Source organism: Microtus pennsylvanicus, chromosome 14, assembly GCF_037038515.1.
Source record: "Microtus pennsylvanicus isolate mMicPen1 chromosome 14, mMicPen1.hap1, whole genome shotgun sequence".
Lineage (NCBI taxonomy): Eukaryota > Metazoa > Chordata > Mammalia > Rodentia > Cricetidae > Microtus > Microtus pennsylvanicus.
The window spans coordinates 31,596,434-31,609,149 of NC_134592.1; the positions used below are offsets into that span (position 1 = coordinate 31,596,434).

Sequence of the window (12,716 nt, forward strand, 5' to 3'; positions counted from 1 at the left end):
ACCACATGTTAGAAATAATAATATCATAAACCCCTGAGCCTAAGGAGCCACTGATTCCAATAAGTACTATTATTTTGTGTCGAGCTGAAAAGAGAAAATGGGGCTGAAGAGCTGGCTCAGCAATTAGGAGTGCATGCTATTCTTGAAGAAGACCTGAGCTGGGTTTCCATCACCCATATCAGGTGGCTCACACCACCTGTGACTCAGCTCCAGAGGATCCAATGCTTTTCTCTGGACTCTCTGGGCACCTGTACTCACATGCACGCATGCACGCACGCGCGCGCACACACACACACACACACTTTAAAAATAACAAAATAATTTTAGAAAGGGAAAATTCTGCTACTTAAATCATACATACAGGCCTATGAACCTGGTACTGAAGGTGAATTAAGAGGATGGTTTGAACCCAGGAGTCAACATAGTAAGACCCTCTCACACCTAGAAACCAAAATCCAAAATCCAACCAAACCAAACAGCTACAGCAAATACACGTTATCCATTGTCACGAGCATCCTGGTTTCAGAGTGGCTAAAATGGGTGGAATATACATCACAGAACCAGTGAAATAGAATAGCAACGAAAGTAGCAGTTAAATGATGATCTATTTGTTGATTACTTGTAATCTTTCTGAATATGGTTTTATTAAAGTTCTCGCCAAAAGTATTCACTAGTGCCCACCAAGTGCAGATCCTGCCCAGACGTCAGCGTTACCAGGATGTAAACTGTGCCTTTGAGGAGCTCTGCTCTGGCCCATTATGCTCTGGCCCATGATGCTCTGGCCCATGATGCTCTGGCCCAGAGAAGGTCCGCAGAGTAGGGTGATGTGTAGATGATGGAGTAGATAACCCAAGAGCCACTGTGTAGAAGCAGAGACCTAAGAGGGGTTAGGGCATCAGGGGTTTGCCGAGGAAGTACTGTCAAGAGGAAGGGAAGCAGAAGTTAACTCAGCAAGGTATGATATTGCAGCTGGAGCCCACAGGCAGCCTTGCAGCACAGACCGCCACACTCTTGTCTTTGGGTAGGACCAGTGGAGACCTTTTAGCCAGCACTCGGTTGCCAGCCTGGTGAAATAGGAGAACCCTAATACCATCATGTATGCACCAGCTCCCTTTGCACGGAGGAATGAAGGAAGGCTTCTTAGAAGTGCCGCAGGGAGACCTGGGCATGAGTTACCTGCAGATGAAGGGAGGAGGAGGAGCAGGAGTGAGGAGTGTTCGGGTGGAAGTTTCACCTCAGCCCCTGGCATCCAAAAATCCAAAGAGTCTGGAATGTTTGGATGGAAGTTCCATTCCAAGCCCCGTCCTCCATCTCTCTCCAAACCCTGCTGCGTCTCAGAAAGCTCACCAAATGATGACCCCGCCCCCAGAGATGCTCAAGACCATTCCCACAGACCCCCCAGAAAACAGACACATGGGCTTCCTGGAGCTCCTGGAAAACCATCCAGGAGCGTTGTATCCATTAAACCTGGGCTTTTTCTAATTCAGTTTGATTCGGTCTGACTTAGATTGTTGTCAGCAGAGAGGCTTACGGGGCACAGAAACAAAGGAGGAGGCATCTTGGGGAACCTGCGGTCATCTGTCTGTGTTGGGTGGGGACCGGTGATGGGAAGTCGGATGGCGTTAGGTGGCCCGAGAATGTGAGTGTAGTAGGTAGTAGGACTACTAAGGAGTGGGCGCTCTGATGGCTTGTGGATCATACGGTGTGTTTGGCCAGAGCACAGAGATCAGTTAAGGTGGTGAGGAAAATGATAGCCAGCACAAATCAAAGACCTAGTGTGGGCCAGACATTTAAAACTCTCTCATCCACACTTTGCAGAGGAGCAGAGTGTTTAAGTAACCTGCGTGAGGTCATCAGGCCAGTGTGAGCCAGGATTCGGGCTAACCTGGATACTCCCATGACTGTGAATTTTGGATTTCAGTCCATGACTTAACAGTATTTGTTTTCATTTTGAAGCATGCTTCGTTGCACACATTGGATCTCTGGGGATCCCTTTCTTCCTGGCTCACTGCAAGTTGTAGAGAAGCTGACTTCTAGCCAACAGCCGATAAGGGAGTTTGTCCAGGGCTGGTTCTGCAGTGGGCCCGGCACTATGCTGAAGTGAGGTATCCGGGAAGCTGGCAGCTCTTGTCCCTTGAAGAAAGGGTGTCTGTGTCCCTTGCTGGCAGCTTTCGCTGATTTGTTTTTTTCCCTGCACACAGCCAGACGTCTCTCCTAGAGTGACAGCAGCAACTGGGGACATCTATAGAAGCTCTCTTTCAGGCCTGACAAAGGCACTTGGAACCTGGCTAGGCCAGCAGGGGAGGGGCAGGTGGGAAGCACCCTGGGATGCAGACAGCTGGGGGCTGGTGTGGCAGGCATTCTCCAGAACAGGTGAAGTAACTGGGAACCAAAGAGGAGGGTCCCTGGTTCTCAGAGGTAAAAGAGATTAAAGTGTAGGGTCTTCTCAGCTTCATTTCATGATTGGGTTGGTTTTCAGTTGTCCACTCCTTTAGGAAGGACCTGGTAAGGTTTGAGGAGGAGACACAGTCATCAGAGGGGTGTCCCTAATCAACTCAGGCTCTCAGTGTCATGGAAAGGACAGTGGAAAGGATACGAAAGGCATGGATTGGGGGCAGACTTGGGGGGACATCTCAGATAAGACACCACATTGATGCTGGAGATAGTCCCTCTGGTGGAGCCCAGAAGAGTATCATCCTGGGATCAGTGGGACCATTTTGGGTGGGAGTGTGTATAAGGATATTTCCTGAGTTAAGTTTTTGAAAGGGAGAAAGTACTGGGGAGGAATTAATACAAAGAAATAACAGTTATAACCCCTTAGAGTTCGGTTGATTTGTTATAGGCAAAACAAAATGAAATAAAAACAGCAACAACAAAGTACTCAGAAAAGGCTCTTGACAACTGTCCCAAGATTGCACAGCAGGTTTAGACAGGATCCAGACTCAGTCCTGGTTTCCTATCTTTCCCACAACTCTGTCTTTTCTTATAACTCTAGGCAAGGAGGTCCTAAAGATAGAATCTTTATTTTCCAAAGGGAAATAATGGTGGGGACATAAGGAACCTGGCGTTGTGGATTTACGGTATCCTCAGTAGTCTTTGTGCCCTGCTGAAGGGGTACTAACACTCCATGTGTACTGACTTCGGTGGAGAAGCGCAGGAACAAGCATGCAAATTTGGGGACTGGAGAGAAGAAAACTTTTTTTTTTAATAACAGTATTTATATATAGCTCAAGCTGCCCCCAAACTCTTGGTCTTCCTGCCTCTGCCTTCTGAGTTCTCTTCTCCTACTCCTCCCTTTCTTCACTCAAATCCTCCCCTAGCAAGACCTCACGCACTGAGCTCCACCCCAGCCCTAAAACTCCTCCTTATTCTGTAGTGAACAATGTCAACAGAAAGTTAATGGAGGTAGCGAGGTGGGAAGTAAGATCCTGGGCTTCTTGGAAGCTCTTCCCATTCTTTATAATATTTACTGTGATTTAACTTGTGTACCATAAAATTCCCCCTTGGGAAATTGTTAAAAATAATTGCTTTATTCTATTTGTATGAACATTTTCGCCTGCATATATGTGTGTGCACCAGATGAGTGCCTTGTGCCTGTGGTGTCAGATCTCCTGGAACTGGAATTATGGGTGGCTGTGAGCCACCGTGTGGATGCTGGGAACCAGACCCAGGTCCTCTGCAAGAGCAACAAGTGTTCTTAATTGCCCAGCCGCCTCTCTGGCCTCACCTTGCCTACCCCCACCAATCCCTAAGAGATTAATGGGCTGTACATAGGTGATGGCCACTCAGGAGAGTGCTGTCTTACTCTGAGTTGACATCATCCCAGGAAACCTCAGGTGAACTCAGAGCTCAGAATCCAGCCAAGGAAGCTTTGCTTCCTGGAGTGTTGCGTAGCAGATACACAGGGACCTGGAGCTCTGTATTTCTCTTTCCCTTGTGTTCGTGAAGAAGTAGGATAGTGGGAAAAGAATGATATTCTCTAGGTAAAGTCTCAGGCCCCGCCCCCCTCCCCCAAGCTCTCAAAGGTGACCTTCTTGGTTGCCCCACAGGCTTGCAGGAGGGACTGAAGAGCTTCTAAAACCAAAACTTTCGCTTCACAACTCAGTGATTCTGCTTTGTCATATCTGCAGGAAGACTGACCTCCGAGGCTTTCCCAGAAAGACTGTAGCTTCCTCTGTACCCGCCCCCCTCTTTGCTTGGTGGGAGGTAAGCTTCTACCCCTTTCGGAGCCGGCCCAAATTTAGAAGTTCAGCTGAGTGAAGAAGTGTACAGTTCAAGGCAAGAGGCTCCTGCAGGGTCACTGGTTTCTCTTTCTTGTGCATTTTGCCACCTGCCTCTCTCGCATGAGACTTCTGGGACAGGCCCGGCAGTTTGTGTGGGGGTAGAGGAAGTCCTGTGAGACCAGGCTGAACCATGTTCTTTGCAGCGGCTCCCAGTGGTTTCTGTGAGGCCGGGACCTGGCTCTATGGTGGCAGACTTTTCCAGGACTGTGCTCCACAGTAGGGCATTTGGGGGGGATATTCCAGGACTGGTTTGTATTCTCTTTCAGGGGCTCCCTCTGGGCTGGCCCTGGCTGGCTGCAGGGACACCTCAGGAAGGGCAAGATGGCTGTAGGTTTAATGGAGGAGCTAGAAGTAGTGGACACTGGAGACCACGTGGGTTGCTTTTATTTTTCTCTCACCTGGATAAACTGTCACAGGAAGGAAGAAACCTGCTATTGGAGAAACCAAAATGGCTTTTAAACCCAGGCTCTGGCAGGAGCACCGAGAGACTAGCCTGTACTTGTAGGACCATGTACCTGAGAACCCCAGTCCCTCAACTGGTCAGTGACTTACTGCTTGGGAGCCGAGGATGAGAGGTGACAGATTATTGGGTTCCCCGTGACCTTCTGCAAGGCATGCAAGCTCTCTGATGCTGTATTCCCCTCTGATGAATGAGTACTCATATACGCTCACACAGCTGCCCAGTCGCTGGGTGGGGAAGGGTTTGGAGACTTGTCTAGTCTACACTGGGGAGTCTGGACTTTTCCTTGTGGAAAGGGATTTCCCAGACTCCTTCATTAATTTTTCACAACAACAAAATTGTGGATCTTGAACCGGAAGAGATTTTAAGAGGTCATCTGATCTGGTTCCCAGGCATGCTTACTGGTATTTTGTAGCTAAAATTCTTCGACCTGTCTGTCATGACCTAGGACAAATAGGCCCTTGTCTTCTGGTGAAGGAGTACCTTCCAGGTGCAGGTGCACACAGGTAGCGATGAAGCCAGCAAAGGGATAGAAGAGGGTGGTGGAGAAGCCATGCCTCTTAGGTCTTGCAGGTTTTTATGAAGCTTCCTTGTTGGATGTAGGTGTCATTCACTCTCTAAGTAAGGTGAAGTCCTAGGCCCTGCAGTCTCGGTGAGAACCTGACACTTGGGACTGATGGCAGGGGAAAGTGTCTCTCAGAACACAGCGTGTTCCTCAGTGGTTTTTCCTTCAAAGGAAAAACCTTCTGACTCATCTTAAGAAGCAACAACATCCAGACAGCAAAACACACCTGACTTTCCCTCAGCTCTGGAAGGCCTCTTGAGTTTCTCATCATCCACCAAACGGGAAAAGGGGCATCGTGGGCTAGGACCAGAAAATTATGTCAGGGCTGGTTAAGGAAGGCAAGGGGGAGAAGGGCTGGGTCTAGAGTTGTGAGAATTCAACCTTGGAGCTTTTCATCGCCTAAGTAATGATCACGTGAGTCCTTTATAGGGACAGGGTTAGTTGGCTAGTTTTTCTACAACCTTCACACTAAGGGTAGGCTGGTGGCTTAGAAATCAAAACCCAGCAGCAAGGCTATTGATAAAGTGCCTTAGAGAGGACCCTGCATGCTTTTCCAAAGCCACGGTTTTCTTTGTGTTCTTTGTGGAGGAAAGCGACTTGTGCCCTCTCCACCATCACACACACACACACACACACACACACACACACACACACACACACACACACACACACACACACAATTTCTCTCTCTCTTTCCTGGCAGGCTGGATGTGTTTCCAAACATTTCATCACTGTCTCCTCCTGACCTTGGTGTGCAAGGAACAAGCCGCGTGGCCTGTTGGTTACAGAAGCGCCACGGCGGGTGGGGGGGGGGTGTGAGACCGGGGACAGGCTCAGGTCTAGGCTTGGGGTGGAGGGTGGCCGCAGCCTCGCCAGTGGAGGTGAGGTCTGCTGGAAATCCCCAGCCCGGCAGCCGCCCGAGGTTTAAAGACGCCTCCCCGGCCTTATTTGGTCGCAGGAAGTGGGCGGCGCGGAGCCTGCAGGCGGAGAGGCCGCCCAGAGACAGTTGTGCTGATGAAGTGGTAGAGCTGGTTCCTGCTCGCCGCCGTGCCGCGCGCGCCGGCCACTGGGCGCTCGGCGCTCCCAGCTCGAGTTGTGCAATCCTTTGTAGCACGCCAGCGAGTCCTCCTCCTGTTGCCTCTCGCCCTCTCTCTCTCTCTCCTCTTTTTTTTCAAGCTGTGAGCTCAACCGATGAGTCAGAGTCGTGCAATCCTGACACTGCATCGCAGGACTGGGGGTGACACGCAGGGAGGGAGAGCGCTCTCGAGGCGGACTGTAAGGGCGCGGGGCGCGCCGAGGCTGCCGTGTCGCGAGCAGCGGGTGACAGCACGCACGTCCCGCCCGGGCCCTGCCAGCAAACTTCCCAGCTTCGGGAGGCGCGGGCTTGACGAAAACCCTGAGAACGCCGTGGGGAGGCGACGGCGCCTGTTTGTTTTTAAAAAATCCGGGAGTGCGTGCAGGCGGCTGGGCTCTTCGGAGGCGACCCGAGGCGGCGGTCGGCGGCGGAAGGAAGGGAGACTGCTGGGGCCGGAGGCCGAGCGGGAGCTGGGTAAGTGGCGTTGCTCCGGGGACGGCCGAGGCCTGCAGGCGGCGCGGCCAGCGAGGGGACCCCGGGGCGATCGTGCAGAGGTGGCTGCAGCTCTGCACTCGCGGGGCCTCCGGTAGCTAACTTCTGCGGCCTGTGGGGCGGCGGGAGCCGGTGCGTGGGCCGCCCTAGCCCGCCTCCGCCCGGCCCGCACCCTGCGTCCGCAGCTGCGTGTGCAGCGCAGCCCCGCCGTGTTTGTGCAGCTACGCAGCTCGCCCGCGGCCCGCCCACCCGGGCGCGGCCCCCGGCTGGAAAGCCCTCCCGAGCCTCGCCAGCCCCGGTACCAGCGGCTGGGGACCGCGGCTGCTGCTCCTGCGCGCGCGCGTGAAAGGTGGTGACCGCAGGGACCCGCTGGCGGCACTGGCCGGGGAGGCGCGACGAGAGGCTCGCGAGCTGCGAGAACTTGGAGCCGGCGTCCCTTCTCGTTCCGGCGTGCGGGGTTCTGTGTCGGCGCGGGGACTTTGCGGGGACAGATCTGCGGCGGAGTGGGGGGGCTGTGGGGGCGGGGAACTGGGGCCGGTGCTGGAGAGGCCTAGGCTGGAGCTCTGAGCGCGGGCCGGACGACGAGCGTGGAGCCGCCTCACCCCGCGCGCCCGGCGCTGCTGGTGCACCTCAGACCTGTCATCTGGCTCGCCCACCCCCGCACGCCCGCGTCCCTGGCCGGGTGCTGGGTTCCCTGGTGCTTGTCGTGAGCTTTGGAGCCCGGGTTCGTCTGGGCCCTGCATATGGCGGGCTCGTTGGAGTTAATAATTCCCCGCCTCACGCGCTCACAATGAGGGGCATGTGGACCTCTGCTGCGCCCCCCACCCACGCCTTAAAGGAAAGACTATGGGAAGCTGAGGAACTTTGGGTTCCTGGGGCTGTTAAGCCACAGCACCAAGGCAGACCTGGAGGAGGCGCCTGCACCCAAATGGGAGGCCACTGAGTGTTCCAAAGCCATCTCTGGCCCGAGCTGCTGGAAAGATGAAAGGGGAAGTTTCTTGCCTCGTTTTAAACTTTGTTGGCTACGACTTCGGCGGCTACTTCCTGCTTCCACTATCCCACTTCGGACCCGTTTGCTCAGGGGAGGCAGGACAGGGGAGCAGTGGCTGGTCTTTGAGGCCACCGTGGCACGTGAGTCTAGGGGATCCCGGTGGAAGCTGTGGCTCGGGAGGGGGCAAGTGGCTTCATCCAGCACTGGGAGCCTGGCCTCCTGGAGGCCTGGGTTATCCTGACCCTGAAGTTTTAGGACTAAGATGGTTTGCTGAAGATGGAATTGTATCTCTGACCCCCCTCCCACTCCAGCCTGGGTGTCTCGGCTGAGGGGGTGAAACCGTCTGTCTGAGCCCAGAGCCCCCCAGGGAAAGTACGATTCTATGCACCCTTAGCATCAGAGAAATGCGCTCTTTTTAGCGAGGTCAGATGACTCCAGAAGCAAAAGGGACGGACAGACTTTGAGTTAAGAACTTATGGGGCCTCTCTTTCCTGCAGCTCTGTGGGGTGTAAACATTCAATTACTGTGATAAACTATCTCATTGCACAGCCCTGGCCCAGTCTCCATTCTAATTGGATTGGCCTCTGCCTGGTTTCTCTGGTCTGTCTGTAGCTCTCAGGGGTCAAGGGCTGAGAGAACCCGGAGAATGCCCTGGGAAGGCCTGTCAGCTGCCTTCGTGGCAGCTTCCGGCACCAGCTAGAACCCCTATCCTCAATTCCAGGAGTTCCTTAGAATGCCCGGATGGATGGAAGTTTAACTTTTTTAAACCTGAGATTTAAAAAATGGCCCTAGTTTTAAAGTCCAGGCTGCCGCTTTTAATAAGTGGAGAGGAGGAGGCAAGAGGTTGGAGATGCAATCGAATGAGGGCTGCCCATGGCTGCAGAACCTGGGGGAAGGCTGCCCATGGCTGCTAACCTGGGGGAAGGCTGCCCATGGCTGCAGAACCTGGGGGAAGGCCGGTTGATGCCAAGGCCTCTGGGAAGAGACAGGGTAGGAGATGGAGAGGCACCTGACTTGTTTCCTGTGAGCCCGGATCACAAATCTTTAGCCTTGATAGCATGTCACCAGAAGGAAAAGTTTGCTGATGTCAGTGAGGACCTAAGAGGTGGGGAGACTGCTACTTATTTCGCAGGTCACTGCTCAAGGCCTTCTTTTGAACTCCCAGCGCTGCTTTATTTGCACACACACATATTGTATCAGAAGCATAGGCTCTCCTTCAGAGTTGCTGTGAGGACTCTTGGAATTATACATGCAGAACATCGATAGCCTCTGCTTAGTGTAAGCCTAGGGCTGCTTCCACGATGCTTGGCATCCAGTAAGAGTTTAGTATGTGTTAGGTGGATGAGAGAAATCTTTACTACCCCCACCCAAGGTACTTGCCAAGGGTTAAAATCACACTCCTTTAGTCCCAGATACTTGGGAGGTGGGTGTGGGTCGGTGGTGTGGGAGGATTATTTGAGCTCAGGAGTTCAGGCTCCCCTGGGTGGTCTACGCGGTCTCTGCCTCAAAAAGAAAAACAGATTTGCTGTGTGGAGGTCCAATGAATCCTTCCTCTCCTGCAGGGACCACCTGACTGCCTCGTTAATTTCATGAGACTCAGTCCACCACAAACCATACTGGGTTTGCTTGGTACAGCTTGTTTCTTGACACTACCCTGCATTTAGCCTCTGGGAACCTGTGTCTTTGTCATCCTGACCCCACGGGGACCTCAGAAGGAGAGTTGTAGAGCTTCCTGTCTGAGGATCTGCTAAACTGGCCATTTCATTTGGCTAGGACAGATTGGCACCCTTTGTGTGTGTGTGTGCGCGTGTGTGCATGCACAGAGCCAGCTGCTGGTGGTGGTGGATCTCTACTTTTTCCTGACTCAGTGGAGACTGCAGGAAATGCAGCCAGTGGTGACTTTTTGGAGAAATTGCTTCTGCACTTCCTAACTTTTGTTGGAGAAATTGCATTTGCACTTCCTAACTCCATGCGGCTGGAGGAAATTACACCTCGGGCTGGGACTAGGGATACTGAAATCCCCAGTTCTTAGTAAGGGACCTACATTTGCATTTGAAGCAGCATTCGGGACACTGAGACTGTGAGCTCATTTTATGAATCAGACGCATGACAGCATGACTTCTGTGTTGGAAGCTGCTCTTTGGAATCCAGATCACCCTCCTCCCACCCCCACCACTTGCACACTTGCGTGAGCTCTCACAGTCACACACTTGGGAACTGTAACAGTTGGGGGGGGCATCAATTCAAATTACAGAGCCATCAAGCAAAACTCGTTCACACCCACTTCTGCCTCCACACTGGAACGCCATTCCTGGATGGTGTGTGGACAGTTGCCCGCCCCGCTGGTTGAAGGAAGCCTGGCGGGTGCATGGGAGTGCCCCCGAGCACCCAGGTTCAGACTCTAGCTTCTCAGCACACAGCCTTGGTGTATTGCTTGATTTCTTGAGCCTGAGTTTTCTCCTCTGTAAAATGGAGAGGAGGCTAGTACTTTGCACGGCGGCTGTAAAGGCGAAACAAGATTACTCATGCAAATCGCTGGGCAGATAGTAAGTAGGTCTGTCATAGATGCTGGCTATCCAGTCACGGGGTGCAGGTCCAGCTCCAGTTTGCTTTTCGCCGCTACTGGGGAAGAGGAAATGAAGGGTGTCCCATTTGTGGGAAATAATGGGGGGGGAATCACTAGCTTGCTCAAATGGAACTTATTCTCTAATTCCCTAGGTCTTGGTTACAACTGGTTGATTTCAGGCTACCCAGGTCCTTGCTGTTAGAAGAGACTGTCCCTGGAGCAGAGGGTTAAGGACTCAGTTTCCCAGAGGTCACATTATGCTCTGGGGGCCTATCCTAGGCCTTGGACTGAGTGGCTCACCTGGGTACTTTGCAGCCTAGGACAAAGTACTTACCTGACAGGGTGACCTGGATGGAGGTTTAGGGTGGAGCTGGGGTGGAAGTTGTCCCACGCAAGAGCACGGATGAGAAGCATTAAAATAGTTTGTAGGAAGGAAGCTGCCATGTGTCAGCTTTCCCGGGTGGGATGAGGGTCCCCCTGCCAGAGCCTGTTGCTCACTGTGCTGGCGGAGGACTGCTGGAGAGAGCGGGGTGACTGACCCGTGGCTTCCTCTGCAGCTCCGGCTTTCTCCTCACTCCCTCAGCCAGGGAAGGTGCTCCCTGTCCCCTCTGCCTTTCTCCCAACCACAGAGAGGCTTGTGGCTGAGGGTGCTTTTTCCAGGCCTCCCTTCTTCCTCCAAGTTTCAGGGAGGGGGAGGGGAACAGCCTGGGTGAGATCTGTTCACCCAAGCTGGAAGGGAGGGAGGTACCGCAGGCGTGGAGCCAGCCGGGGATTCCCTGAGGCCATCCAGATTGTTAGGGAAGATGGACTCGCTCGGGAGAAGGAGGAATGCGGCAAGAGGATTGGGCTTCAGCGGTTGTTTCCCAAGTCGGATAGACTGGAGCCCTAGTCCAGCCCACTGTTGCCAGAAGTTGCCAGTTGGGAAGGGAAGGCCACTAGAGAGCAGAAAGGGCCCTGTGCAGAGCAGGTGGGCCTGGCCTTCAAATTCCTCGCTGCAGAGGCTGCACTCAGCCTGGGGCAGCGCCTGGGGCAAACACCTGTAATCTCCCGTGACCTCACTGGATCTGAGGCCTCAGTTGGCCGAAGTTCATAATCCTGGGCTCCCCAGCTTTGGGGAGTTATCCCAGAGCTGAAAAACACTTGGGGGGCATCTAGCTCAGGCCAAGACGCCGTGAGTTGTCTGGGCTTGCCCGTTCCCATTTCACCTTGGGAGGGTGGGAAGAGGGGGGACGTGCTTACTTCCAGTGTCGTCCTCAGGGTCACTGTCCTCCCAGTTTGGAAGTTGGAAGGGCTGACTCTAGAGCAGGAAGAAGGCAGAGGAATACTGTCTCAGCTTCTGGGTGTGGCTCAGCCTTGGACTGGCTCCATGGGGTGTGTGTGTGTGGGAGTGTGTGGTGGTGTGTATGGTGTGTCTGTGTCAGGAGTGTGTGTGTGTGGTGTGGGTGGTATGTGTGTGGTGTGTGTGTGTGTGTGGTGGGAGTGTGTGTGGGAGTGTGTGTGTGGTGTGTCTGTGTCAGGAGTGTGTGTGTGGTGTGTCTGTGTCAGGAGTGTGTGTGTGTGGGAGTGTGGTGGGAGTGTATGGTGTGTGTGAGTGTGGGTGGTGTGTGTGGGTGGTGTGTGTCTGTCAGGAGTGTGTGTGTTGTGTGTGTGGTGTGTGTGGTGGGAGTGTGTGTGTGGGTGGTGTGTCTGTGTCAGGAGTGTGGGTGTGTGGGTGTGTGAGTGTGTGTGGTGGGAGTGTGGTGTGTGTGTGTGGTGTGTGTGGGTGGTGTGTGTCTGTGTCAGTGAGTGTGTGTGAGTGTGTGTGGTGGGAGTGTGGTGTGTGTGTGTGGTGTGTGTGGGTGGTGTGTGTCTGTGTCAGTGAGTGTGTGTGAGTGTGTGTGGTGTGTGTGGGTGGTGTGTGTCTGTGTCAGGAGTGTGTGTGTGTGTGAGTGTGTGTGTGTGTGATGTGTGTGGTTGGTCACGGAGCTGGATCTAAGGGAAAGCAGAAGTACTCACGCTGCACAGTGCACACACAGCAACAGCTAGGCGTCGAAGAGGGGGTGAAGGCCCTTGCATACCGTGGCTGCTGGTGTGCCTTCTGCCCCTGTTGCAGGCTTGCACACTTGAGAGTAAACAGCCCTTCCACGTTACTAGCGGCAGCCTTTCCTTGCCGGCTGTGAACCGAAGTGCCAAAACAACCAGGCGGGTACTTCCACTGTGGGACACTCCTTGCCTTGGCTTCTGGGCAGGCTCGCTTACTTTCTGAAGCAGACGTCACATCTGCCATCTCTGTCTTACTTCCTGT

The 12,716-nt window shown here is 53.6% G+C and overlaps 1 protein-coding gene across 5 annotated transcripts in view; it reads left to right on the forward strand.

The window, feature by feature from the left end:
* Positions 1-12,716, forward strand: part of Mideas (mitotic deacetylase associated SANT domain protein) — a 66,951-nt gene that overhangs the window by 19,945 nt on the left and 34,290 nt on the right. Inside the window, exon 1 of one of the 5 annotated variants that reach the window (XM_075948570.1) lies at positions 6,297-6,857. The exons of 1 other annotated variant lie outside the window; for it this stretch is intronic. The gene's annotated coding sequence lies outside the window, so the exon portion shown is untranslated. Of the gene's footprint in view, positions 1-6,296; positions 6,858-7,236; positions 8,007-12,716 lie in introns of those variants that run through there. 3 more of the 5 variants (XM_075948576.1, XM_075948575.1, XM_075948574.1) reach the window with 3 other exon arrangements.